This window comes from Triturus cristatus, chromosome 4_2 (assembly GCF_964204655.1).
Source record: "Triturus cristatus chromosome 4_2, aTriCri1.1, whole genome shotgun sequence".
In the NCBI taxonomy this organism is placed as follows: Eukaryota; Metazoa; Chordata; class Amphibia; order Caudata; family Salamandridae; genus Triturus; species Triturus cristatus.
In genome coordinates, this window is record NC_140586.1 from 160,897,906 (window position 1) to 160,923,470 (window position 25,565).

The 25,565-nt window shown below is 46.4% G+C and overlaps 1 pseudogene across 1 annotated transcript; it reads left to right on the plus strand.

Moving 5' to 3' along the window:
• Positions 1 to 15,833: 15,833 nt before the first annotated feature.
• On the plus strand, positions 15,834 to 18,808 carry LOC146833250 (2-oxoadipate dehydrogenase complex component E1 pseudogene; annotated as a pseudogene). The gene has a single exon (XR_014960553.1). The product of XR_014960553.1 is annotated as a 2-oxoadipate dehydrogenase complex component E1 pseudogene (transcript).
• The last annotated feature ends 6,757 nt before the right edge of the window (positions 18,809 to 25,565 follow it).

Sequence of the window (25,565 nt, forward strand, 5' to 3'; positions counted from 1 at the left end):
GGACTCTACAGCTCCGCGCAGGGGTTGTACCGTGGATTCATCTTCGGATGCTCCTTCTTCCCCGGAGGCAGGCTGTATATTGGTGTCATCCTCCCCGGAGACTGGCCGCCGTGGGGTGTCTTTTTCACCGGCGTCGAAGGGCGGCTCCCCGCCCTTCCTGAGGCAGAGGTGTTCGTTGGAAGAGCGGCAGATCCCTCATTCTTCGGCTCCTTCTGACTTCCAGGTCTGGCCCTTGCCTGCCCCGCTTGGCCTCGGGGACGGCCGCCTTAGTTTGCAGCCGTCGCCCACGGAGGAGCTGCTTTCTCTACCGTGGGGCCCTACGGAGGCGGGTGCGGCCTTCGCTCACGGGGTGTCCACGGCTGTGGGCATTCTGCGCATGGGTGACCCGGTGGCTCACTTTCCGGCGGACCATCTATTGGAGGTCCTCCACCAGGGCTCCGGTGGGAGGGAAATCTTACTTCCCTTTGAAGGCTCGCTCCTTTCTTCCTTGACAGGGGCTTGGAGACGTCCTGCCTCAGGGCACCTCGTGCCTCAGCAGCTTCTGCACCGGCACCACCCGGCGCCACGTGACCTGGCATGTCTTTCCCTTCACCCCTCAGCCGCCAGCTCCCTTTTGCAGACTGCTTTTCCCTCCCTGCCGCCACTGTTGACTCTGCCGTCCCGAGAGGCCCGCTGGCTGGACTCTTGGGGACGCAACATGTTCGCCTCTGGGCCCTTAACACCTTGTGTGTGCTGGCCAGGGCCTCCTCCTGTTTGTGGGACTCGGCTGAGTCTCTGGGATCTGCAGCGTCCCAGGAGTCTGGCCTGGTGGACTTACGGCATCAAGCATTGGATGGCCGGGAGCTTTCGGCGTTTATTCTCCGCTCCGCTCTGGACATCTCGGAGGTGCTGGGCCGGGCCATGGCTTCCTCAGTCGCTCTCCGTCGCCATGCTTGGCTTCGGGACGGAGTATTCCCTGAGAATATTCGGGAGCGACTCATCGACCTTCCGTTTGATGGCAGCCTGTTGTTCCATGCCCCGGCCGACACTGCCATCCAAAGGCTCTTGGCGGGGCTACGTCCTCCTCCGCCTTCTCCTCCTCCTCCGTCCCCTCCTCAGTGATTTCTCAGTTGGGTTGATTCTGGACCTTCTTAAGCTGGCTGTTCTGGCTGTGCAGTGTGTTGTCTGGCTGTTTACGTCCTTCCTTGGGACTTTAGAATTGTTGGCTGCTGGAAGGCCCTTGTGTTGATTGTGTGTGGTTCTGCAGGAGTTGTTGCGTAGCCTTGGCGCTGAGATTGGACCTTCTGCTTTGCTTGGGCTGCTTGTTAAGCCTTCAGCGGGGGTATTTTTTTCCCCGTGGCTCTTTTGTTTTTTCCTCTGCTGTGGAAGTTCTTCCAAAGAGGGTTCCCATATCTTGGGACTTAACGTACCCTATGTGGGGTAGTGGTAGCTGTCATATGGCTTGCGCTCTGCTAGAGGGTTCTGGTCGCCTTCGGGTGCCCGTTCTCCATGGCGTTTAGGTAGGTTGCTTTTGCTTCCTGAGGTCGTGTGCGCGGCCACTCGTAGTGGTGGCCCGGACTTCTCCTCCTCTCCCTGCTCCTGTCCTGAGGTCTGGGATGATCCTGTGTCTCCCTTGCTGGGCGTCGCCTACTTGGCCTTCCTGGGGCCTCTGGCTGGTCTTCTTGCTTCTGGCTTTGACTGCCGGCACTGTTCTGGCTGGCAGGCTGCTCTCCATCTGTAGTGGGTTCGCTTTCTTTCCCCTGGTTTCCTTGGGCCCTCTATGCTTCTTCTTTTCTTCCGCTTTTCCTGTCTTGGCATTGGGCGGAAGCTATGTTGCCTTGTGGGGGAGTGGGGTGCTTCGGCCTCTCAGTCCTTGCCCTTGGTTCCTCTGCTGTGAGTGTATGATCCTCTTCAGCCTTCTTTCCCTCCTACATCCCCTTGGGGTCGGTGGGGTCCTGCTTGTGGGGGTTCCCTTGGCCTGGCAGGGGCGAGGTTCTACCTGGTCCACAGATCTGGTCCCTTGTGGGGCCCTCTGTTCTGCATTGGCTGGTGGGGTCCTTTCGCAGACTCTCCTTCCCAGGGGGTATTACTAGGGTATCTATTCTATGTGAAGGAATCTGCGGCTAGTAGTCTCTATCAGATGTACGAGGTACTTAACCTTCGGTTACGATGTATCTGGTAGAGATGATTCTAGCCGCAGATTTCTTGACGGCCCACCCTTCCTCCCCTATTCTGCAAGGACCCTTGGGCTGGTCTTCGGTACTCGCCTCCCGGGGGGGGAGGGGGGCCTGTATCTCCTGCGAGTGCCTTCCTTGTTCTTGACGGGTGGCTCCGTCTGGGGGCGGTTCATTCTTTCTTTGGAGGATGGGGTTCCAGTGCTCCGGTGCCCTGCTGCTCTGGCTACTCCAGGTTTGGGGGGATTGCTTTCTATCCCTGTCCTCGCTCCCCTCCCTTCCTTCCATTGCTATCCTCTGATTAAGGGTCATCTGGCCTTGTCTTGCCCTTGTCCCTTGTGGTTGGTTGCCCTCTAGGTTGGAGTGGCTTAGAGGTTTGTTGTCCCTGTCTGTCTTGGGACTGGTCCCCTTCCTTGTTCAGGATGGGGGGGAGGGAGGGGGGGGTCCTACGTGTGCCATGCCTTTTACGCATGTTCTTGCCTCCGGGGCACAGGGATGGGAGGTTGTCTATGTGCTGGCAGGGTGACTGCGCTGGTTTCTGTTTGTTCTTCTTTTTTCCCTGCCCTTGGGTTCTGCGGTGTTGGCACTACTCTGGTGGTGTTGTTAGTCACTGTTTCTTTCAAATTTTTCTACTCTAAGCACACTGTTCCCATGCTTCCACAGTTTTTTATCTGGTGGTTCCGCGTTGTGGTGCGGAAAAGTTCTCCGAAGAAAACTGACGTGGGCGCGCCGGGGCGGGTCTTATGTGACCTCGCTGATGTCATGTACGTGGACACCGCCTGGGCGGAGTATGTGATGTCTCCTCGCCCCCGGCGCGCAGGGTTGCTGTGGCAAAACGTTTCCTGATCCAGTCTCACGCCTGGGGATAATTCTACGCGAAGGAATCTGCGGCTAGAGTCGTCTCTACCAGATACATTGTTACCGAAGAAGGTATAAGCGCTACTCCATGGGAAACACATATTGTTTTACATTTTGCCGCAATGTTTGGTTGTCACACCATTTGTGAGGAGTTGTCATGCACTCTGTTGCACAGAGCTTGCAGTGGTCTCCCAGCCTGTCATGCAGTTTGTCATCATGAAAGGTCTTCGGGGGTCTGGAAGTCTGTCATGCGGCGGTCATCATGGCGATTGTGCATGCGCTTGTGGAGTGATCCTGCAAGCGCTCTTGCAGGGGTCACTTTAGTGCAGAGGTCTTAAAACTGGGGAGCACTCCCCCGCCCCTAAGTGGTCTCAGGGGGGCCGCCAGTCTCTGGCCAAGAGAAGCATTATGGCAGTAAGTGCTATGTGGAATCTCGCTGCTTTGACAAATGAGGTAGGGGGCGGAGACTGAATAATTCCCTACAAGGCTGCACTCAGGCACACATTGTACGTATAATCTTTTCTGCAGAACTATCCCATTAAAGTGCACTCTCAGGGTTTGTTCTAATGGAAACAAATGAAAATTATTTTAACCAGTGCATTTAGCACAATAAGGGCATGGAAAAAGCAAGATGCTCATGTAGAAGAAGCACGGACTGTTACCAGAACCCAAACATATAATTTTAAGGGTTTTGCCAAAATGTATTTCAAACTCACGATTTTGCTTTGTATGCTTTTCATTCTTTGCCCTAAATCCTCTGAATCTACAAGTACCCCCTACCCATTTTCTGCCTCCCACCCCCAAATACCGTCTTGCTTCCCATCTGAGATAAGCGGTTGAAGGCTGTTGTGTGATATTTGTAAGGCCGCTCCATCTAGAGGGCTCCTTCCACAATCTCTGTATTGCTGTCACCTTGTGCCACCCCACCTTCTCTTCTGGTTCTTTTTAGGTTGAGCCTAACGCAGCACGGAAGCGCTGCGTAGGATGACCTCTTGGAATCACTCAGGACTGTTTGGGAAACTCGTGCATGTACTGCACTGTTTCCAATGAGCACTCATTCATGTATAACATTTACCTTGCGGGAGCGAGCAGCTGCGCCATCTGTTTGCAATTATCACTTTCGCGGCCGCGCTTGTTTCAATTTGGTTTTAAAAGTAACACCCTCAATGTTCGTGAATTGCTTTGATGTCGCTTTCACTTTCAGTTTCCTGCTCATGTTCCGAGCTCCGCTTTGTATCTCCAAGCTCCGTTTACATTTTGTTTTGTATTCCGTCCCTCTTTTAATTTAATGGCCATAGAGTCTGGTTTTTTTTTGCAGGGCGTACATGGTAACCCTGGAGGGGAAAGTCAGGGACACCTCATAGGTCGATCCCTGCCACTGTCACCCGGTATACCAGCCACGGTGCTCCTCGTGTTGCTGTCCCAGCTACTGTATCTAGATTTAGGAACATAGTTTCTGTTGGTTTTAATTAACATGTAATTAAACAATTTAAAAACAAAGATCATGTGTGAAAGTGAAGCAAGTTTGCCCCGTATAAAAGTGCAGGTTTTCTCCTAGAGGGTGTGTTTTATTTTTTGAGAGAAGTTTTATTTTGAGGTTGACCCATGAAATTATAAAGATAGGACGTCCTCCTTTAAGTTATGTACACGTGTTGTTGTTGCTGCGCCTCAATGGGTTTAAAGACAACAATAAATAAAATTGCACACCAGTGTTGCAGCGTGAACCCATACGCTGACAGATCTTCGATTAGGAAAGTGGAACTACTTCTGTTGCTGGGTGGAGGCTCGAGGACATGACAGCCAATAAACAACAAATACACTCCCAGCCAATCCAGGTGAAACTTCCCCAACCAATCTAGATTGATCAAACTTTCCCAACCACTTAGAAAATATGTTTCATACTACGTGATTTGTGAGCCCTTGCATGCCCCATGCTCTGAAGAATAGGACAGCTGAAGTAGCAAAAATGAACTGGTCAGGGATATTAGATAAGCTTTGGCTATATGTCACATCCTGAGAGCCCAATGGAGGGACAGCAGCGCCAGGAGGAGGAGGATCATGGATATAGACAGAGACGAGGATAACTGCAAGGGGGCTCTTTCCTGTCTCAAAACCTCTTAATCTTCAATCACAAGTGCCGGGTAATGCTCGGCATCATGCTGGACAGCAGTAAGTTTAAGCAGAGGCACCATGCAGTGCATATGGGGGGACCGGACGTTCCACCATTCCCTGGACTGCTGGCGAAGTTAGTGTAGTGTCTCCACAACTACTATAAAGCTCCTTTTTCAGAGGATTCTTATATATCCAACCAATGTAGTTTGTGAGCGGTCATGATCTGAGTTTATTTTCTACAATCAATTATGCTTGTAGCTTGAGTATTGCTTACAATGGGCCCTTGTGGTTTTTATTAAGATGGCACCATTTTTATTCATTTTAGCATTTTTCTATAGCACAACTTTATCCCTAGGGCATTAAAGCGATTCACAAGACATCAGGAGGGAGAATTTAGATAACAGTCATCATAGAAACAACAGATCAAGCAGTTAGTGAAGGCAACATTGTATTTTCTGTTATGGATTAAATCAAATAACAAAAAGGTTTGCAAATAACCTCTGCCAGTGGCTGGAATTATTCAGGGGTTGCTAAACAGAAATAATCATGAAACGTGACCATAGCCTGGGCCTAATTCGTCACTGTACTGCCTGGACTCAATCGCTACTCTTCCTATAGCGCTTAGAGACCTCCCGGTATTAAGCGCTCAACAAATCCAATTTAACATAACATAACATTGCTATCATAGAATGGATCGTTTAAGGACATATTAATGGCATCATTGGCACGCGCAGCACCCCACAGGCTGCACTGCTTCTAGCCACAGCATGGCCAGTCACCAGTGGCACGTGAAGTAACAGGAGATGTTGTAGCACCCAAGATGATGTGCTGCATGGCTAAAATGCTTATAAGGTCCCAAAGGCGAGACCTATTGGCTATGCCAATGCTTGTTTTACTTCCCTTCATCTTACTGCTAGCCATACCTCCTTCACATGTTTCTTCAATGCTTTGAGGGGACGTTCAGGTGATATTTTAAAAGCATTTGTATAGAACACATTATGCCATAAGTATGGCATTGCAATGAAGCCTGAGAGCCTTCCCAATTTTTTTCGAAATAGCCATCCCACCAAACAGGCTGGTGAGTTTTGTGAAGATGTGCCACAAGCCACGAATACGCATCTACACACCCCAAGGTACTGTGGCCGAGACCCACTTCGGCTGGCACAGTGATGCTCAGCACAGGGGAAATCCTGTTTCAAGTGCGGCAACTCAATCATTTTTGCATGGGCATGCAGAGGAGAAGATTGTTGCCGACAAACACAACACGACCAGCCCGCCACACCACCTATATACACAATCGAATCCAAGCAGCATGGCTGGCGAGCTCGCATTCTGCAGAAGCAGTCACACCAGGTGTCAAAGAAGAGGATTGAGACCCCTTTTTATATTATAAACCATTAACAACACAGCCATGAGGTGACCCCAACCCATTTTTGAGATAGAAGTACCCATCCTAGCTTTGATAGACACAGGGGCCTCTGTGAATGTGATGTACTATCACCAATTCGAAGCACTCAAAGGCTGCCCGAGGCAGTGCCCAACCAAAACAAAAATCCATGCATTCCGAGGTCTCACACCATACCCCTAGTTGGAACATTTGAAGGAGACATATGACATAGCACTAAGGAAGCTATGGCCAATTTCTATGTTACTAAGAGCACAGAGGGCACCCTCTTCAGTTGCCATACAGCAGAACTCGAGCTAATCTCATTTGCTTGTTAAGTCCATGACTGCCAAGTACACCAGGCTGAAAAGAATCTGAATATTTCTTCACTGGCCTGGGGTACCTGAAGAATTACCAAGTGAAATTACAGATTGCCCAAACTGTGAAGCCTGTCGCTCTGCGTCACTGTTGAGTGACCTTACTCCTTCGATCCCTGGTGGAGAAGGAGCTAGAGCGGCTTGAAGCCAATGGTGATCACGCCCAAACCAGAGCATCCAGGTGCTGTGTGCATATGGATAGACATGAGGCTACCCAGTCAGGCCAACAAATGCAAAAGGCACATCACCCTCGCAATGGATGACATAATCGCAGTTCTCACAGGGACTCAGTGGTCTTTGAAGATTGACATAAAAGCTAGATACCACAAGCTCCTTCTCGACACTGTAAGCTGATCTATTACCACTTTCTCAACTCACATGGGGCTAAGGTGTAATAAGAGACTCCGTTTTGGGATATCCACTGTGACAGAGATATTCAAGAACGCAGTGCGAGAAACTGTCTCAGGGCTGGATGGAGTAATAAATATCATCAAAAATATTCCCATCTACTCAAGCTGCTGCAGAACATCATCAACACCTAAAGACAGCACTACAAAGAATCCCTCTACATGGTCGAATTCTTTGGGTATGTCTTCCGTAAGGACGGCATCTATGTTGATCCCAAGAAATCCATCAACATTATAAGATCGCTGACACCCAAGTCAGCAACAAAGGTCTCCTGGGAATGGCAAATTATTGTGCCCGCTTTATTCTCAACCTGGCAACACTATCCAAACCGCTAAGAGTTCTGGTGAGGGCACATACCGAGTGGGGTAAGTCCCAAAAAAGAAGGCATTCTAGAAGTTCATAACATTACCTCATAGTACGACAATGAGCCACTTTGACCCCGTACAAAACACTGAACTGATAGTAGATGCCAGTCTAATAGGACTAGGTGTTGTCCTAGTCCCAGGGCATGGAAGCCAGTTGCCTTTGCCAACCGGGCTTTTACTGACGATGAGACAAGCTAGGCTCAAATTGAAAGGGAAGTGCTGGCCATCAAGTGACAGTGCACTCACTTCCACCTGTACCTTGATGACAAGACTTTCAAGGGCATAACCAACCACATACCCTTCGTAACTTTGTTCCAAGATACATCCAATAATCCCCCATCGAGAATAGAGAGGTGGGTTATGCAGTTGCAGCTAGAAATCGTATATAGGCTGGGTGCAGACAATGCTGTTGACTTCCTTTCTCACCATCCAAAAAGTGACACCACCACAGAAGCTTCATCAGGTGGAAAATACAAAGGAATCAATTAATGTGGTTCAGCGCCCTTTTTTGTGGAAGACCTTAGTAGTTCTTGCTCATGATCATTCAACACAGAACTCATGATATATACAATTAAGAAAATTCATTTTCTTCAATAGGTATTTTTTTTTTAAGTTCTTTATTCTTTTTCAAATTCTTCCTTTAAAATTGAAAGCCACAGTTATTGAAAAATAAGAATTTCCTTGTGCTGAACCACATTAATTGATTCATGTTAAAAATATATTTCTACTAGAAGTTTAAAGGGGTTGAACTTTCGGTTCAGTGCACCTTACGAGTGTTCAATTATTTTCCCCACGGTAGGGTCAGGTGCGGTAGGATTTTGCCTCAACCTCTTCTATATATTCCTTTAGGAAAATACAGTGGAATACATAAAGATCATTGTTGAAGCAGCCTGCACCTGAGCTTTAGACCTTAGCAACATTACCCGTCAAACTCATGGAGATGACTGCCAGCAGAAAGTAAGAGGGGCACAGTGGGGAATTAGTGGAAGTATTTTCTGAACAACCTGCAAAAACACAATGGTAAAGCAAGAGAAACCGTGAGGCAATTCTGGAAGACAAGGTATTGCCTCAACCCCAAGGAGGAAAGCCTTCGGCAAAGAGCTTTGCGGACCGTCATCCACCGAACAATGGATCAGGCTGTTGTGGCACAGGCACAGCAAGGATACCATGGCATTGCTCGAAAGAAAAGGTGTGGTTTCCCTGGGTGGATCATTAAGTGGAAGATTTGATCCAGGGATGGCATGCTCGTCAATTGAACAATGAACCAGAACAACCCGCCAAGGACATGACTGAAGCACCTAGTGAGGCCCTGGCTTTGCGCCGACTACAGGAGCATCCTCGAAGGGTAGAACATGCTAGTTGCTGTTGACATGTACTGCTGGTTCCTGATTGTAGAGCTTGTAGAGATTACGGTGGTCGAACACGTCCTGCCCCAGCTAGAGAATTTAATTGAGACATTTGAACTATTAGACAAAATAGGAACTGACAAAGGCCCACCTTTTCAGGGACAAGAATTCCAGACTTACCTGTATAATCTGAAGCTAATTCCCCAGGAAAACACACCCAAGGGGCCGCAGGCCAACGGGGATGTAGAGAGGTTCATGAGAATACATAACAAAGCACAATGAAGTGGTGAGATGAAGGGAAAGGACCCAGAGAGGAGGCTCCACAACATCCTGTGAGCCTACCAAATTACCCTGGACTATGTGACTCATTGCTTGCCATCATCAATGGTGTTTGATGGTGGAGTAAGGAACACCATTCCGGCAGCAAGAAATTGGCAGGCCTCCAGCCTCGCTGTGACTGCCACTCAACAGAAGAGGGTGCAGAACAACAACACTTCCGGGAAAGAGCTGCCAGTAGGATGCTGAGCCCATGGGATATAGTATTACTAATAGACTTATCTTTGGCACTGGACTTTTCGCACTCCATATGAAAGGAGCACATGCAGCCAGTGCTTTAAATGGGCCGGTACTCACCGGTACGGAGTACCGGCACTTCTTACTTTTATCCCTTCAAGTACCGGCACTTCTCCCCCCGCCAAGGAGAGTACTGGTACTCATGTCTGACATACTGTTTATTGCTAATTCTGCGGAGGCAGGGTGGAGCCTGCCTCCCGGATACTCTGACAGGTAAAGTGCCCCTGGAGCCGTGTGCTGAGCCCCTGCTGAACTGTTCAACAGCAGCTCAGTTGCATTATGTCTTCTTGGATACGTGGGTGTTGAAAATGTCACCTTCACGCTGTGCTTGACAGAGCAGTGTCCATACCATTCAGACACTCTCTGTCAATCACATTTACACAATGGTGTGCGTTTGTGCACACCCTGGAATCCAGGCGACCCACTGAGAGCGGCAATTAAGGAAGCCACGGGAGGGAAGGAGTTGAAAGTGTCCTTTGCCTGCAGAACACTCGATCATCCTCAGCTCCTGATCCTGACCATGCGAGAGCGTAGGCTGAGGAAGAAAGCCTGATGTGGCCATCACCCTCTTAACCCACCTCATCACCATCAACGGTGGTAGAGTCCCGTCCCCCCCCCCCCCCAATACTTCTTTCTCTGGAGCTCAGAGAATTCGGCGTCTGAAGAACAGCTAGGCTTTGTTGGGGAGAGGGAACAGGCACTCCACAGTCAACGTTACCATATTTGGCCACAACCAGCGCCAGGCCAGAAACTGAAAGACTTTGTGCGCCTTGTCCCTCACCTGAAAGTCAGAACTGTATCACTTAAAAGCAGCAGAAACGGGAGGCGAGAAGGACAGTGTGCTTCTGATATGGAGGACCAGGCGCGCAACACCCATTGGACTCAAAGGGCTTCAGCCCCCCCCGTCGTGTGTGGCAGCCCGGGATGAGACACCCTCCTGGGCAAAAAAGCAGCCGCACCCGAGCACTTCACAGGTCTTTAAAAGACCATTTGCATGTTAATGAGGCCTCGCTGTTGTTTCACCCCTTCTAAGAGCCCCTGCAGCTCCACTCTGCCTATTGCTTAAAGTTCAGCCCCCCCCGAAATTTTTGCTCAGCCCCCCCCCCGAAATTTGGCTCTAGTTGCGCCTCTGTGGAGGACAGAAGCTAACCAAAGCGAGAAGGGATGTAGTGTATTATCGGGCGGGTGTAAAACACACGCCATGACGTCACACGCAACAACGTGATAGATAAATGGGCGTCTGAGTCCCTAATGCAAAGCCATTGTCCAGGTCTTATTTGCACGTAGGCCTTGTGATCGGGCCTTGATACCACATCCCTGCCTGAACATTCGCTAGACTTGTGTTTTAATTACAGAGTGTTTAGGGAGGGACCATAGATCGTCAAGGAAACAGGCACATCACGAAACCTGCCCATCATTTCCTCATACACAGGAGCAAGTGTAAACATAATGTAAGTGTACCGTTTTTGGTTTACATTCACCAAAAATATGATTATTTTTTTTCAAAACCTTTTAACTTTTCCAATTTGTACCACTAGATGGCAGGAGTGTGCCAATCTCATTGGATTTCTAACAGATTGGAAGACCAAATACAGTGAAAAAACCTTTTCACATCAAACTGGAGTTTGTCCTCAAGTATATAAGATGTATTAGCATGGGGGCTGCGTTTAAGAACAAACTACCGGCTGGTCTAGAACGAGGTTCATTGGCAGATCTGTATGTGTCAATGTCATTTATATTGTTTTAGTTAATAAAAACCATAACAATGAATAGCCATACAAAAACAAGCATTGGCATAGCCAATAGGTCTCGCTTTTGGGACCTTATAAGTATTTAGTTATGCAGCACAATATTCTTGGTGCAACAACATCAACTGTTGCATGGCTAAACACTTGTAAGGTCCCAAAGGCGAGACCTATTGGCTATGCCAATGCTTGTTGTTACTTGCAGTTTATAAGTTGCAGTCCTTCAAATACAGCACAGTGAGTTGCGAACCAGCATCACAGAACTGTACGCAGACTGCAGAAGGTATTGTTTTAGTTCTAATTCTGTTGTTAATCTTAGGTTGATAAAAAGGGTGCATTTGGGAGGTAATGAAGTCTAATTAATACAGATAACCCCAACTACTAGGTTATGTTTTAAATCCTGGTTTTGTGTTTCTCCCGACAATGCACTTTTAACAAAAAATGCCTCCCTGATGCATGATGCGCGACTTGTACCCCTTGTAACCCTCATTATCTCATGTACTATTTCATGTATATGTTTGCACACTTGCATGATGTAATGTATTTGTATTAGACATGGGTTACGTAAAGTGCATTGCTATGGGAAGCACTATAAAAAGAATTATAAAAAATGTATTCAAAAGTTCAAATGAAATGGTTATTCGTGTAATTACTCAAACAAAGATAAATCTGACATTCTTACAGTCCATGCATATCTCTTACGCACAGGGTTTGAACAAAGTCTTGCAAACTCTTGAGCACCTGGCACCAGATCCTAGTTTCTCTTTAGCTCTTGAACAGATAACAAGCTGTGTGCCTTTGTTTCCCTCCATAGTAGAAGCACCTAAGTGTTAGGCTCAGATAGCTCCCAGCCAAGATAAAACTTAAACAAAAGGAGGGCTGATGGCGTTTTAAAGCAGACTTTTGATTTGGGCCCACTGGAAGTGAAAATAAGAGCCCCTTCAAATCCTCTAGAATGCTGCTCCGAATGGAAAGCAAACTACATATGGGTGCTGCTGAATGCGTCCCAGTCTTGGCAAATTACATGGAGACATATTTCACTGAGGCCAAAAATTGCTGATGTGGCTGGATCCCCTCACTTCCAGCACCGATCCAGTCGGACGCTCCAGACAACTGAATATTTTCTTTAGATTTAAAGAGACACCTTAATGGTTGTTAAATCTGGGTATGATAAGCAGTCATCAAAATCTTTAAACAGTGTAAATTAAAGACACCAGCTAGCATGCCCAAGTACACATTAAAGAGCAGCAGTGACCGCGCAGGCCACTGTGCAGCACCACCGGTCGTGTGATGCTTGAATGTGCATGCCGTTTCTGATGGGAATGCTAACGTTTGAGAGGAAATCCTATCCAGTGATCGTTTCCAAAGTATCTGGTTATCTCCAGTACGATGTGGTGCTAACAGGTCAAGATAGACGTGATGCTTGTTGATCCTTACTGAGGCTAAGAGAAGACTGTACACATGTCGGTCATTACAGACTTAATCCCATGCTCAGGTCTGAATCCTTGTGGCTGGTACAAAAGGATGCCCCGGCCTCACAAAACGATGTGACTGTATGGCTACCTGCTTTCCAGGACCATACCTGGAAAGACCACAAGTGGACAGAACACTCCCTGCCCTGCTAATTTTAGAGAGGACACGCCATTCCCCTAAACCCAAGGCCAAGGGAGGTGTGAACATCTCTTTCGTGTAAACGTACCTTTAGTTACTAAAGACTTGCAGTATAAAATTGCTTCTGCTCCATCAATACAGCTTTTCCAACCTCTGGAAATGTGACCTCACAGGGTTAGATTTGTTTTGTCTTGAAACAAGCGTTGGCGGTTTGAAATTGAATTTGTTTGGGCTCAGCTACTTCTCTATCAAGCATGAGGAGCAGCACATTCTGACAACATTTAACAGAGTGGGGAAAGAAGTGAACTGGGAAGTGCAAGATTTTTTATGGCTAACTTTTTTAGGTGTTTTTTTCGGCATGAGATAATTCTCAGTCTCCTGGAAGAACTTGCACACTATAAGGTTTACTTGTCTCATCAGATGACTAAAACTTAATGAATGCGACTAATCAAAGTAATTGTGGAATTCATGAGGTAAAAAGAAATGCGGATGGGACGTCGAGACAAAAAGAATACCATCTGGCAGGGGTTTGTTGTAGGTGGATGAAGGCAAGTTAGGGTACAGTTTCAATTAAGTAGGAAGTGATTTCAGAGGTTCAATCATTTTGTATGTATAAGCATGTGGGTATGTGTGACCATGCATGCGTGCTTCCAAAATGATACAAGTGTCTTTATTCATTTTTTTTATTTGCCGAACTGAAACAGATTGGTAAATTTTAAATAAGTGCTTTCAAGCTACTACCAGCAGCGGAGGAGAATTTGGGCGGAGAACCAATGGGGAGAGGCCGGAGGAGGGGAGCACTCAACGGAGGACATCACAGAGGAGAAGCACACTGGCGAGGGAGAGAAGCACACAGGAGAAAGAGCATAACAGAACACAAGGCAGGGGGAGAGGAATCCCAAATGAGAGATAATGCGGATAAGAGGCACACCAAGGAGATGACTTGAAAACACATGCACTCTCATGAAATGCATAAGCAAAAAAACAAGACGCGCGGCCGCCAGACGCGCTCTGTCGTGGGGAGGAGGAGGAACGTTGAAGGCGAGGAAGACGGAGAGGCGGAGGCAGAGCGAGGGGCGCGCGGTTGTGCGCGAAACTGCACGCTCTATGCCTCACTAAAAGCTGTGGTCGGAATTTTTGAAGCCCACTAACTAAAAGTCTCACCAGAGCAGCGCATGCGCTGGCTCAGGCGAGACCTAAAAAAGTACATCCATACAATAAAATGAGCAATTGTATTAAAAATGGTGTTAAAATGATTGGCAAGAGAGCTAGTTCATTTGCTAAAAAAGAAAATATTCATTTTATACAAACTTGGGCATCTTAGTAACGTGCCTTCTGTCCACTGCACCCCGTGTGCAAAGGAGACCTCTTAGGCTGAAAGGTGTGAACGGCCAGGAATACAAAGTCAAAGTGCCTCATGTAGTGCAGGAAGATGTTATATGAGAGAGCTGACACACTGGAGAGCACGAAGATTATTTCGTGAAAGCAAAGTGAAAAGTGCTTTGTAAAATACGAACTGTTGTTAAAAGGCAGTTGGCATGCAGGTGAAATGCAACAAGGGTATTTGGCTCGTAAAACGAAAGTAGGCATGCAGGTCAAAATCGAAGTGCGTTAAAATGTACAAAAAGGCATGATTGGGATGGTTGATGTGATTAAAATAACTAAAATGCTACCTTACAGGTCTAACTCCTGAAGTGGTCATAGTGATGATTATTGCCTCTGACTCGACTTCAATTACCCTGTTATTCTAAATGCACCTTAGCCGCATTTGATGACACGATTCATGCCTTCTCTGTACAATAATCCATTATCAGTTTTTGGATTATTTTGGGATTGATGGTCAGTGTTTTGCGGTGCAAGTTTAGCCCTGAGATCTTTAACAAATTATCCCGACCTCGATAAGGCACTTGAACCCGAATGAGTGAAACATAGCGATGATGCCTCCATGCAAGTAAGAACGGCTTGGGACAACAACACAGAATGTGCAGCCATGATTCGTTTCTTTAACTGCATAACCAGCACGCCCCGACCCCACCCTGGTGTGCCCATGAGGGATTAAAGTTGTGGTAAGCCTAATAAACACATGTACAAATTCTCTTTATGAGTCTGTCTTTTTATGGCTTTTCATAGATATGGCTGTGGGTTCCCAACAAGAGCGGCCGGTCCATTGGGGCTCAGGGGCCACGCCCCTCCACCATTTGTCCCTCATGAACAGTGTCTGTCAGGCTGCACAAAGGTCAGCCTGACAGACACTGTTCACTTTCAGTTAAAGCAGCCAGGAGCCAGACATGCACATTTAGCACAGGCTCCTAGCTGCTTGAGATGAACTTTGCTGGGCTGAGGAAGTCACAGGTCCTGTGGGCGTGACATTCTCAGCTTAGCAAAGGTCCCTGAGTCCCTCCCCTCAGTGACGAGGGGTAGCATCACTGATTGCCTCGCACCTGGGCGCTTCATTTTTAAACCCTGAAGCGCCCAGGGTCGAGTGTCAATCAGTGACACTTTATCACAGAGTGGGGTGGGGTCAGCAGTCTCACTGACCCCATCCCACTCTGTGATGACGTTGGGACTGCTGCCTTCCCTCATTGGCTGACCTTAGGTCAGCCAATGAGGGAAGGCAGCAGTCCCAAGCCTCCTGGAACCTTCGAGGCAGAGCTGACTGCAGGTACGTTTTTGTTTTTCTTTTAAACTGTTTGGTGGTTGAGTGTATGTATGAATGTTTGGTGAAGAGTGTTGTGAATGGATGTGTTTGTGTGCTTGCATGTGTGTGAATACATTGCGTAGAGTGTTGTGTATGTGTGCGAGAGAGTGTGTCCCATCCACCCCCCACACCTTACTGGTCGTCACTGCCCAACCAGGTAAGACTTGGTCAGGGGGCTGAGAGTCGCACATGTCTGCTGTAGTCTAATCCTGATCTCTACTGTAAACATGTCGGGGCTTTGGTTGCTGCTTTGCAGGGCCTCGAGGCGTACACATCCCGGGCTGCGAATCTATCATACGGACCGCGGAGTGTATGGCTACAAGTCCCGCAAGGCGGAAAGTGACGTACAAGGAGCCATTCCCAACATCTCTTACCACAGCAGGCAAGTTGATCATGGCCTTGCTCGGCTAGTAACCGCATACCGTGAACATGGGCATAAGGCTGCAAAAATCAACCCACTGTTTGCTGGTCAGGCTGTGATCAATATGGTTTCTGAAGTTCAAGTTCTAACTGAAATTCTACAGGGACCTTTCAGGACCACAGGCTTACTGAAGATGGTCAAAGAGGAAGCCTCCTTGGAGGACATCTTGGCATACTTGGATCGCACATATTGTGGACATGCCTCTATAGAAACTAGCCAGTTACAGAATGCTGAGGAAAAGCACTGGTTTGCTGAAAGATTTGAGGAATTAAAACAGGAAACATTTACCACAGAAGAGAGAATCTGTCTTGCTAAACTTATGTTGGAATGTCAGGAGTTTGACTATTTCCTGGCCAAGAAATTTGCGACAGTAAAGCGGTATGGTGGTGAAGGGGCAGAAAGCATGATGGGTTTCTTCCATGAACTCTTACGAATGTGTGCTCTCAGTGGTGTTACTGACGTGATCCTTGGAATGCCTCATAGAGGACGACTAAACCTGCTGACAGGCCTCCTTCAGTTCCCACCTGAGCTAATGTTTCGTAAGATGCGTGGCTTGAGTGAGTTCCCAGAGAATTGCCCTGCAGTGAGTGATGTCTTATCTCACCTAACTTCATCTGTAGATTTGGACTTTGGTTCTCATCGTCCCCTGCATGTTACCATGCTTCCGAATCCTTCACATTTGGAAGCGATCAACCCTGTTGTTGTGGGCAAAACACGAGCGAGACAGCAGTCTCGAATGGATGGTGACTACTCACAAGACAGCTCTGCACAACCAGGGGATAAAGTCATCTGTCTTCAGGTTCATGGAGATGCTTCCTTTTCTGGTCAAGGCATTGTTCCTGAGACGTTCACACTTTCAAACTTACCACATTATCGCGTTGGTGGAAGTATCCATCTGATTGTTAATAACCAGCTTGGTTTTACCACTCCAGCTGAGAGGGGGAGATCTTCCCTGTACTGCAGTGATGTTGGCAAAGTAGTTGGATGTGCTATAATTCATGTCAATGGAGATGACCCTGAAGAAGTGCTGCGTGCCACAAGATTGGCTGTTGAGTACCAGCGCCGTTTCCGTAAAGATGTTATTGTTGATTTATTGTGCTATCGACAGTGGGGTCACAATGAACTCGCTGAGCCTTTCTTCACAAACCCTGCTATGTACAAAATGATACGGTCTCGTAAAAGCATTCCAGATGCATATGCAGAGAGTTTAATAGGAGAAGGACTTATGACAGAACTTGAAGTTTCAGAAATGAAGACTAACCATTTCTCTAAAATGAACAACCACCTGGCCAATATGACTTTGTACAGCCCACCTGCTACAAACCTACAAGCTCACTGGAGTGATATGGTGGAGCCCACGTCTAGGATCACTGCTTGGGATACAGGTGTGTCTGTTGACCTTTTAAAGTTCATTGGAGCCAAGTCTGTGCAGGTTCCTGAAGAATTTCATATGCACAGCCACCTTCTAAAGATGCACTCACAGGGGAGGATGCAAAAGCTGCAAGAGGGATCAAAACTTGATTGGGCTTTAGCTGAGGCTTTAGCATTTGGTTCATTGCTATGCCAAGGGTTTAATGTTCGAATAAGTGGGCAGGATGTTGGACGTGGGACCTTCAGTCAAAGGCATGCTATGGTGGTTTGTCAAGAGACCAACGACACATATGTTCCTTTGAATCATATAGCACCTGAGCAGAAAGGCTTCTTAGAGGTCAGCAATAGTGCTTTGTCAGAAGAAGCTGTTCTGGGCTTTGAGTATGGAATGAGCATTGAAAGTCCAAAGTTGCTGACAGTTTGGGAAGCTCAGTTTGGAGATTTCTTCAATGGCGCACAGATAATATTTGACACGTTTATCTCTGGAGGTGAGGCCAAATGGTTGCTTCAAAGTGGAATAACAGTTCTTCTCCCTCACGGATATGATGGTGCAGGTCCAGAGCACTCCTCTTGCAGAATTGAACGCTTCCTTCAGTTATGTGACAGTGCAGAGGAAGGCGTAGATGGTGATAATGTCAATATGTTTATTGTACACCCAACCACTCCTGCACAGTATTTTCACTTACTACGCCGGCAGATGGTACGAAACTTCAGGAAACCTCTCATCGTGGCTTCTCCCAAAATGCTGCTTAGATACCCGGCTGCAGTGTCAAGTTTTCAGGAAATGGCACCAGGAACATCTTTCAAACCTGTGATAGGCGATTCATCTGTGGATCCCAAAAAGGTCACCAGAGTGGTTTTGTGTTCTGGCAAACATTACTATGCTATACTTAAACAAAGAGAGTCAATGGGTGACAAGATCTGTAACACTGCTGTTGTCAGGATAGAGGAGCTTTGTCCTTTTCCACTTGAAGCTCTGCAACTGGAGTTAAACAAATATGATCATGCCAAAGATTGGGTCTGGAGTCAAGAAGAACCGCAAAACATGGGCCCCTGGACTTTTGTAGCACCAAGGTTCGAAAAGCAGTTGGCACGTCAGCTTCGTTTAGTGAGCAGACCGCCGCTCCCAGTACCAGCAGTGGGTATTATAACCATACACCGCCAGCAAGAAGATGACATCCTCGCCAGAACATTCGCATAGAGCTATTGCTTATGGAAGTCTAGATTTTGTTGCAATACCCAGTTTTATGTGACATACATGGTTTTCTCAGGTTACTTTACTTCTAAAGCAAATCTCAGTTTTATCTGTTTTTATAGAAAACAAATCCAATAATATTTTGGCTTCTTAAAGTGTTTCACACAATGTTGCTGAACTAAAAATAAAATAAAAAAAAAAAAGACTTGGTCAGGGGGAGTAAGGTGAAAGAGTTCTTTAGGGAGTATAAGTCCTGGGAACTGTAAATTGACTTCAGTTACCTGTTGATTACCTTTTCCCAGGCCGTGTAGAAAGTGTCGCCTATCTTTAACGCTGTCTCTTTGGTTTGGATGGACTTAATAGCTTCTTACAATTGCTGGTGCCAAGCAATGCCCGGGGTCTCGAAGATGCCTTCAGATGGGCTTTTAGCGTAGTATGTAGTATTTCAATATATCTGACTTGCAGGCTAAAGTTTGTTTCACAAAATCCAAGTTCCAGTCGAAGTCTTGTCCTGTGGATATGGTGGGGCTGTTAGTGTTTTCTTGTGACCCGTGCACTGGATCTGATCTAGGCTGGAGGAGCAGGCCCCATGGTAGGCCTGATTTCCTTATTGAAGAGCATTAAGGAGGGGCGGCTTCATGACCCTAAGCATGGGGGCTGCATAGGTGCTTTTTCATATTGTATTCAGTTGGTTGATACTGTGAAAGGTTGTTGCACCTTTCTTTTCCAGGGAGTTTAAATGAGCAGTAGGTTTAGAAGTCTCTGGGAACAGACACCCAGGTAGTTGTAATTACTGGCAGTATTAATGACCTTGCTGCCTATGTGCCATCTGAGGCCAGTGGCGGCTGGCATGGCTCGTGGGTGGCAGGGCGGGCGGGTCGTGCATATTAAAAAAAAAAAACATTAAAAAAATAATAAACTGACCTTTGTGCCGGGTCACGTGTCTTTGCTCCTGCTCTCCTCGTGGAACTAGAGGAACAGGAAGCAGGCTCAACTGACCAATCACAACACTGCAACGCAGCGTTGTGATTGTTAAGCATCCAGGCTCCCCTGACCAATCACAAACTGCAGTGCAGCGTCGCGATTGGTTTAGAGCATCCTGGTTCAACAATCTACCAGGGAATGGGGGACTGGGCTTGTTCTCCATGCAGGCTGTAATCTACCCTGCATGGAGAACAGGGAAAGCACGCATGACTGTTTTGGGCGGCCCGAGAGGGCCGACCAAACAGTCATTGCAAACTTAGGAGTGGGCAGACCACTCCTCCCCTGCCCTGCTGCGAGAGCAGAGCAGCCCGTCCGCCCACTAAGCAGCATAAAATGATAATAACGGAGGTATTATCATTTTATGTTTCTTACTGCTTAAAAGTAGTGGGGCGACGCTCCGCCGCCTTAGCGGAGGAGCCGCCACTGTCTGAGGCGTTTCTTATTTCTGTAGCTCACAAACATCTGGACCATGGTCTTATTCTGATTTGACCTGAGGTATTTTCCCCAGTGTAGATGTATAGACTACTCAGGGCCGTTGTATACCAGCTTTAGAGTGGTCCATTACCCCTATATCGTATGTGTTTTGAAGGATATGTAGATTGGATTGGCCCAATTGTGGGGGAGCTAGACAGCCACGTTCCATGGCTTTGCCTAAGTCCATTAAAAAGGAGATGGGTAAGAACACAGCCCTGCTTTAGGCCACGGTGGGTGTCGATTTTAGTGGTAACAGTGTAGGGTCCTGTTTTCACTTGCACCCACGTGCCTCTGTACAGGGAGATTATTGCCCCTAGTAGTTTTGAGGGGACGCCCCACGCATCAGGTTTCTCAATAACGTGTATGGGACCTCAGGGTGCGCAGTAGCAGGGGTGGTGTAGGTAATTGTTGAGCTGCCTTGACGAGTCTGTGTGAGTCCCAATCCTGAAATAGCAGCACGCGTCTCACCCACCCCATATTGTTTCTTCTGTATATTAAAGCAGATTCATGTTTAGAATGAATCCTAGTCCTCGGTTTGTATCATCCACGAATTCAGGGTATTGTTTCAGCAACACAATACCTTTGTTAGACACTCACTTGGAATTCACAGTGCCACAAGTCAATGTTCTAATGAATTCATAATGTGGTCAGCCCTTTGTCCTGACATAAACCCTTTGTTAAGCTCTATTCAGTGCTGACACTGCTGGGATGGCGAACAGTGGAAACTAGAGAACGAAATTAGGGTACACGGATGCCTTTTTACTTGGCCCTGGTGCTGCTGCTTTCATTAGACCTGGTATCTGGGACAGCCAGGTAGTGTCAGTGACATGAAATGGCGAGCAAAGGGTAGTAACTGCTACTCCTGATTGAAGTCCACGTGAACTAGCAGTCTTGACATGTATTTGGTTAATGTTCAAAGCAGCCCTGTGGTTTGCAGGCTGGGATGAAGGTGTACTGATGCGAGGTTTGGGATTTGTGGACCCTCTTGTGCTGGAGGGAAAACTGACGTGCGCTGAAGCAGCTGTGGGTATGAGGTTTATATTGTGTACTCATTCTTTTTCTCAACTGCTGTGACCAGAGATGTGGGTGGCATGTCAGTTCCGGTCCAGGCCCGTAGATGTCAATTCACTGAAATGCTAGAGCTGCGACAGGGACATCTTAACACTTTTTGACCCCAGTGACGTCACATGTTTCACTGGCCCACCCTTTGCCTCACACCTGCCCGCTATGTGGTGATGAGGGGCCAGGGGGAGGACTGCAACAGAGCAGGATAATATGAACCAATGCTTTCTCTGTCAGTGCGCCTTGAATCGTGCAATACAGCGCCCTGGGCTGTTGCAAACCATGAACCCTTCCCACTGCTCTGCCAGTGCCCTCCATGGACGCCCGGCTCAGACTAAGGAAGGTGCAGAAGAGGAACTATGTTTGTTGATTTTAAATGCTAGTATGTGGGTGGGTAAAGTATATTAGTAACAAAAACATTTTATATCAAAAGTATATGTTTTTAATTACGATTTGTGCCTTTCTGAATTAAGTGTGTGCATGAATTGTTTGTATTACCTTTATAAACTGTCAGGAAAACTGAAACTGAAACAGTTGAGGAGCTGTGGATGTGCACCTAGAGAAGAGAAAGAGGGGAGGGAACTGGAAAGAAAGGGGAGAAAGTAAAGAGGGGGAAGTGTGTTTGTCTTGTGGAAGTTTGCACCAGTACTGCCCGCATATCTTGAGAAAACCTCTTCAAAGACCAGCCACATCCTTGAACTAGCAGCCCTGCCAGCCGCAAGTAATCTCCCAAAGGGAGGTGAACTTTGAAGCAGCAAACCAGAATGTCATTCCGTTTTACATGAAGAAACCTCAGAACATTACACACAGGAGTGCAACAACAGGGCAAAAGGGAGCACCATGAGGTCTGGAATAAAGCATTCTGTACCCCTTTGTTTTATCCCTCACAAAGGATGGGAATGAGGACTGGTATATCTCTATAAGAGACAGAACCCCCACAGATCACCATCTGCTCATCTTGCTCGTGCCCTACAAAGCAGGCAAGGAAAGGCAACAAACAGGACCCCTTAATGTGAAGAAGCAAACAACCCTTAACCAGTGCTTAATTTGTAAAAAAAATATATAAGTACCAGTGCGCTCGTCAGTAAGGCCACTGCAGCTTGCACCACACATTGCCCCTGCAATGCCGCCAACTCTATTTCAGGCCCCCAAACCTATAAGAATGGCTTGAGCAGCAGGTGATAGCTATTTTTAATCCATATTGAATGAATGATTACCTGTTGTTGTGGTCATCTTCAAATTAGCCAGACAGCGCCAACTTGTGGCAGCTGTCACAAGCGCAAGTGTTGAGAATTAAGTGCTGGTGCCGAGCACCGGAAACCACAGGCTCAAATTAAGCTTAAGCACTGCTCTTATCGAACAAAAAACAAGGCGTCCTCACTCAAGTCCCAAATGCTGCTCTAAGGTCTGATGTGGTGCTGACTGTGCTGAAAACGCACACTTTCACAAAGGAGGCAGGGGGAGGCAGCCCGAAGGGTGAGCCCTTTACCTCATTGCCTCGTCTGGCGTGTCAGGGCCAGTGAAAGCCACAAGAAAGTATGTGGCAGCCCAACCCTAGTCTCGGAGACTTCAAGCACATGTTGATGAAACCAGCCATGTGGTTTTGAAGTGGCCCTTCCGCTATTTTTAGATAGCTGCCTCTCTGGCATTTTCTTGATTGCTTAGCATGTTCAGTCCGCCCTGGCTAAAGGGGCTGATGTAATGTCTTTGCAAGGGATATGAGTGTGCCGCCTGGCCTCGTTGATCTGGCCTGCCCTTCCCTTTCTCAGACTGGACTCGGCAATCAGTGAGTCAGCAGGGGTGTAGCTCCAGGGGCGGTGTTTGGGGAGTTACACCCCACTCATAAATATATTTTCAGATGAAGGGTTGGGTACAGGTGCTTTCAGTCGGGTAGGGTGAGGTGTCTGTCGGATTTCACCTGGGATTTTTGCATACATACACTGACAAAAACACACACGCACTCACATCTCTGTTTTGAGAGTCCTAAAAAAAAAAATATTTTACAAAATATTGTGCTTCTCTCATTTACTACTTCTATTAATCCGTATTCATCTCCCTTTACACTACCTCTTAAGCCCCTCTTATGCGCCCTGCTTGTCATATAATATATTTTAACATTATATGCTAGAGTGATCGTCAGGAAATCTGATGCTCACCCCCCTTACCCGCATTTTTACTGACCAAGCTACGCCCCTGTGAATCAGTTTGGGGCTGCTCCAGTATTTGCTGACACTTTCGTGTAGAGTGCCAGGTTCTTCTGGCCAGGGATTATCTGCCCATAGTATGCTCAAAGTCAAGTGTGACTGGTGCCCCCTCAAGCTAGGCCAGTGAAGACTGGTAGTTGGAGGCAACTGATTCTAGGTTCTGAAACAAAGGCCTTTTACCGGTTTCTGTGGTGAGGCGTCATCTTCCTTGGTGGATTCCACTCAGTACTCCAGACCGGTCTTCTTTCGCGTGTGTGCGTGTGATGGCATGCATCCTGTGGGTTCTGCAGCAGAAACACCACATTTTTATGTGAATGTACCCCATGAAAGGCACAGAGTGCTACACAAAATGGTGTTTTTTTCTTCAGGTTTCTTTCTCAGGCCAACATCGGCCAGGCAACAGCACCCAAGCTCGCCTCCCTCTCTGTGTTGTGGCCTGGCATTTTCTCTCTGTCCAGCTTCTCCCTTGAACCTACAAACTGAACACTTGGTCCCTGTTCTACAGAAACCATGGAATTCCATGCTGCTGGCTAAATGCTGCCTCCTCTAGACAATACATTGCACTTTATTTGAAACTGATTAAAGAGTTGTGCTGCACCAACACAAAGGGATTCTTTGCTTGGAACAGTACTCTTAAGTGTTTGTCTTCTCCTTCAAGCACAGGACGAAGGAAAAGCCCTACTTCCTATACCCGCCCTGGAAGTAAAGGAAGCTAATCCATCGGTTTGTGAAGAGAGGCAAGCAGCTAGGCGTAGTGGGAAACTTTGGCATTGTCATATGGGCTGGGCGGCTTTCCTGTCCATGAACTTGAGCTCTGCTACTATTGTGCGCAGGCACATTGCACACTTATGGCACCGCCCCTATACATGGTGCATCTGGCAATTGAACAGGACATCAAACATCCCATCCTGATGGAAGTGCTGCTAGGGAAAGCCTTGCGTTGTAGCAAAACAGAGTTTTTGTTTAAGATATTTTGTTGCTTTTTGTTGTTGTACTAATTGGAGTGGGAATAGTACATTTTACTCCTCTGCAATCCAACACTTTCTCTACTGCTGCATTGACTGGAGTGGGAATTGTAAATTTTATCTCTCCCTATCCACCACTTTCCCTACTGTTGCACCGTCTGGAGTGGGAATAGTAAGTTTTACCCCTCCGCAATTGAACTCTTTCCCTACTGTTGTACTAATTGGAGTGGGAATAGTAAATTTTACCCCTCCACTATACAACACTTTCCCTACTGTTGTAGTGGCTGGAGTGGGAATAGTGAATTTTGCTGTTCTGCAATCCAACAATTTCCCTACTGTTGTTTTGATTGGAGTGGTAATAGTAAATTTTGCCCTTCTGTACTGCAACAGTTTCCCTTCTGTTGTAGAGGCTCAAAGGGTTATAGTAAATAAAACCTATCTGTAATTAAATATTTTTACTACTATTGTATTTTTTGGGAGGGAGATTTGTACATTTTACCGAGTTTTATTTTGTGTGTGTTGGGTGAAGTGGGAATTGTACATTGTGTAATATATTTTTTATAATACTTTAGGTACTTTTAATTAAATTGTGGTGTATATGTATTACATTTTACATTTTATTTTTATTTGATATTGTTATAATTTATATTATTGTCTTTTTGTTTATTTAACGTTATAATATTAGTAATTATTGATGTTTTATAGTTGAACATTTTGTTACTACATTTTAAGAAATTGAAGTTGTTTAGTTTTTTAATTTAATTAGTATGGTATGTTTAAAAAATATTTTATTAGGATGTATATATATATATATATATTTATAATATTACATTATTTAATATTTTAAAATTATAATATAAATATACATTTTTAAAGTTGATATATGTAAATAAATATACATTTTTAATGTTTAACTTTTTAAATTGAGTTAATTTGTTAAATTAGTGAAAATATATATTACTATATTACATTTTTTTAAATTAATGTTATTTACTTTATTGAATATTTATTAATTTACTTTATATATATTTTAATAAACTATATTCAGTACATCAATATTAATTACATCAATATCTTCCCCCTGATATTTTGTTTATAAAGATATGATGGCTATATTTTTGTAATCGATAGTTTGGTTGGGATATTTAGAGGTTCGATATTTTCTCAGTGAAGCCTGGTAGAACTCTGCATAGAACCCATCTCCCTCGGGTGCTTTGCACGTGGGAACCCTGCTATTTCTGCCCTGATCTCCTCCAAAG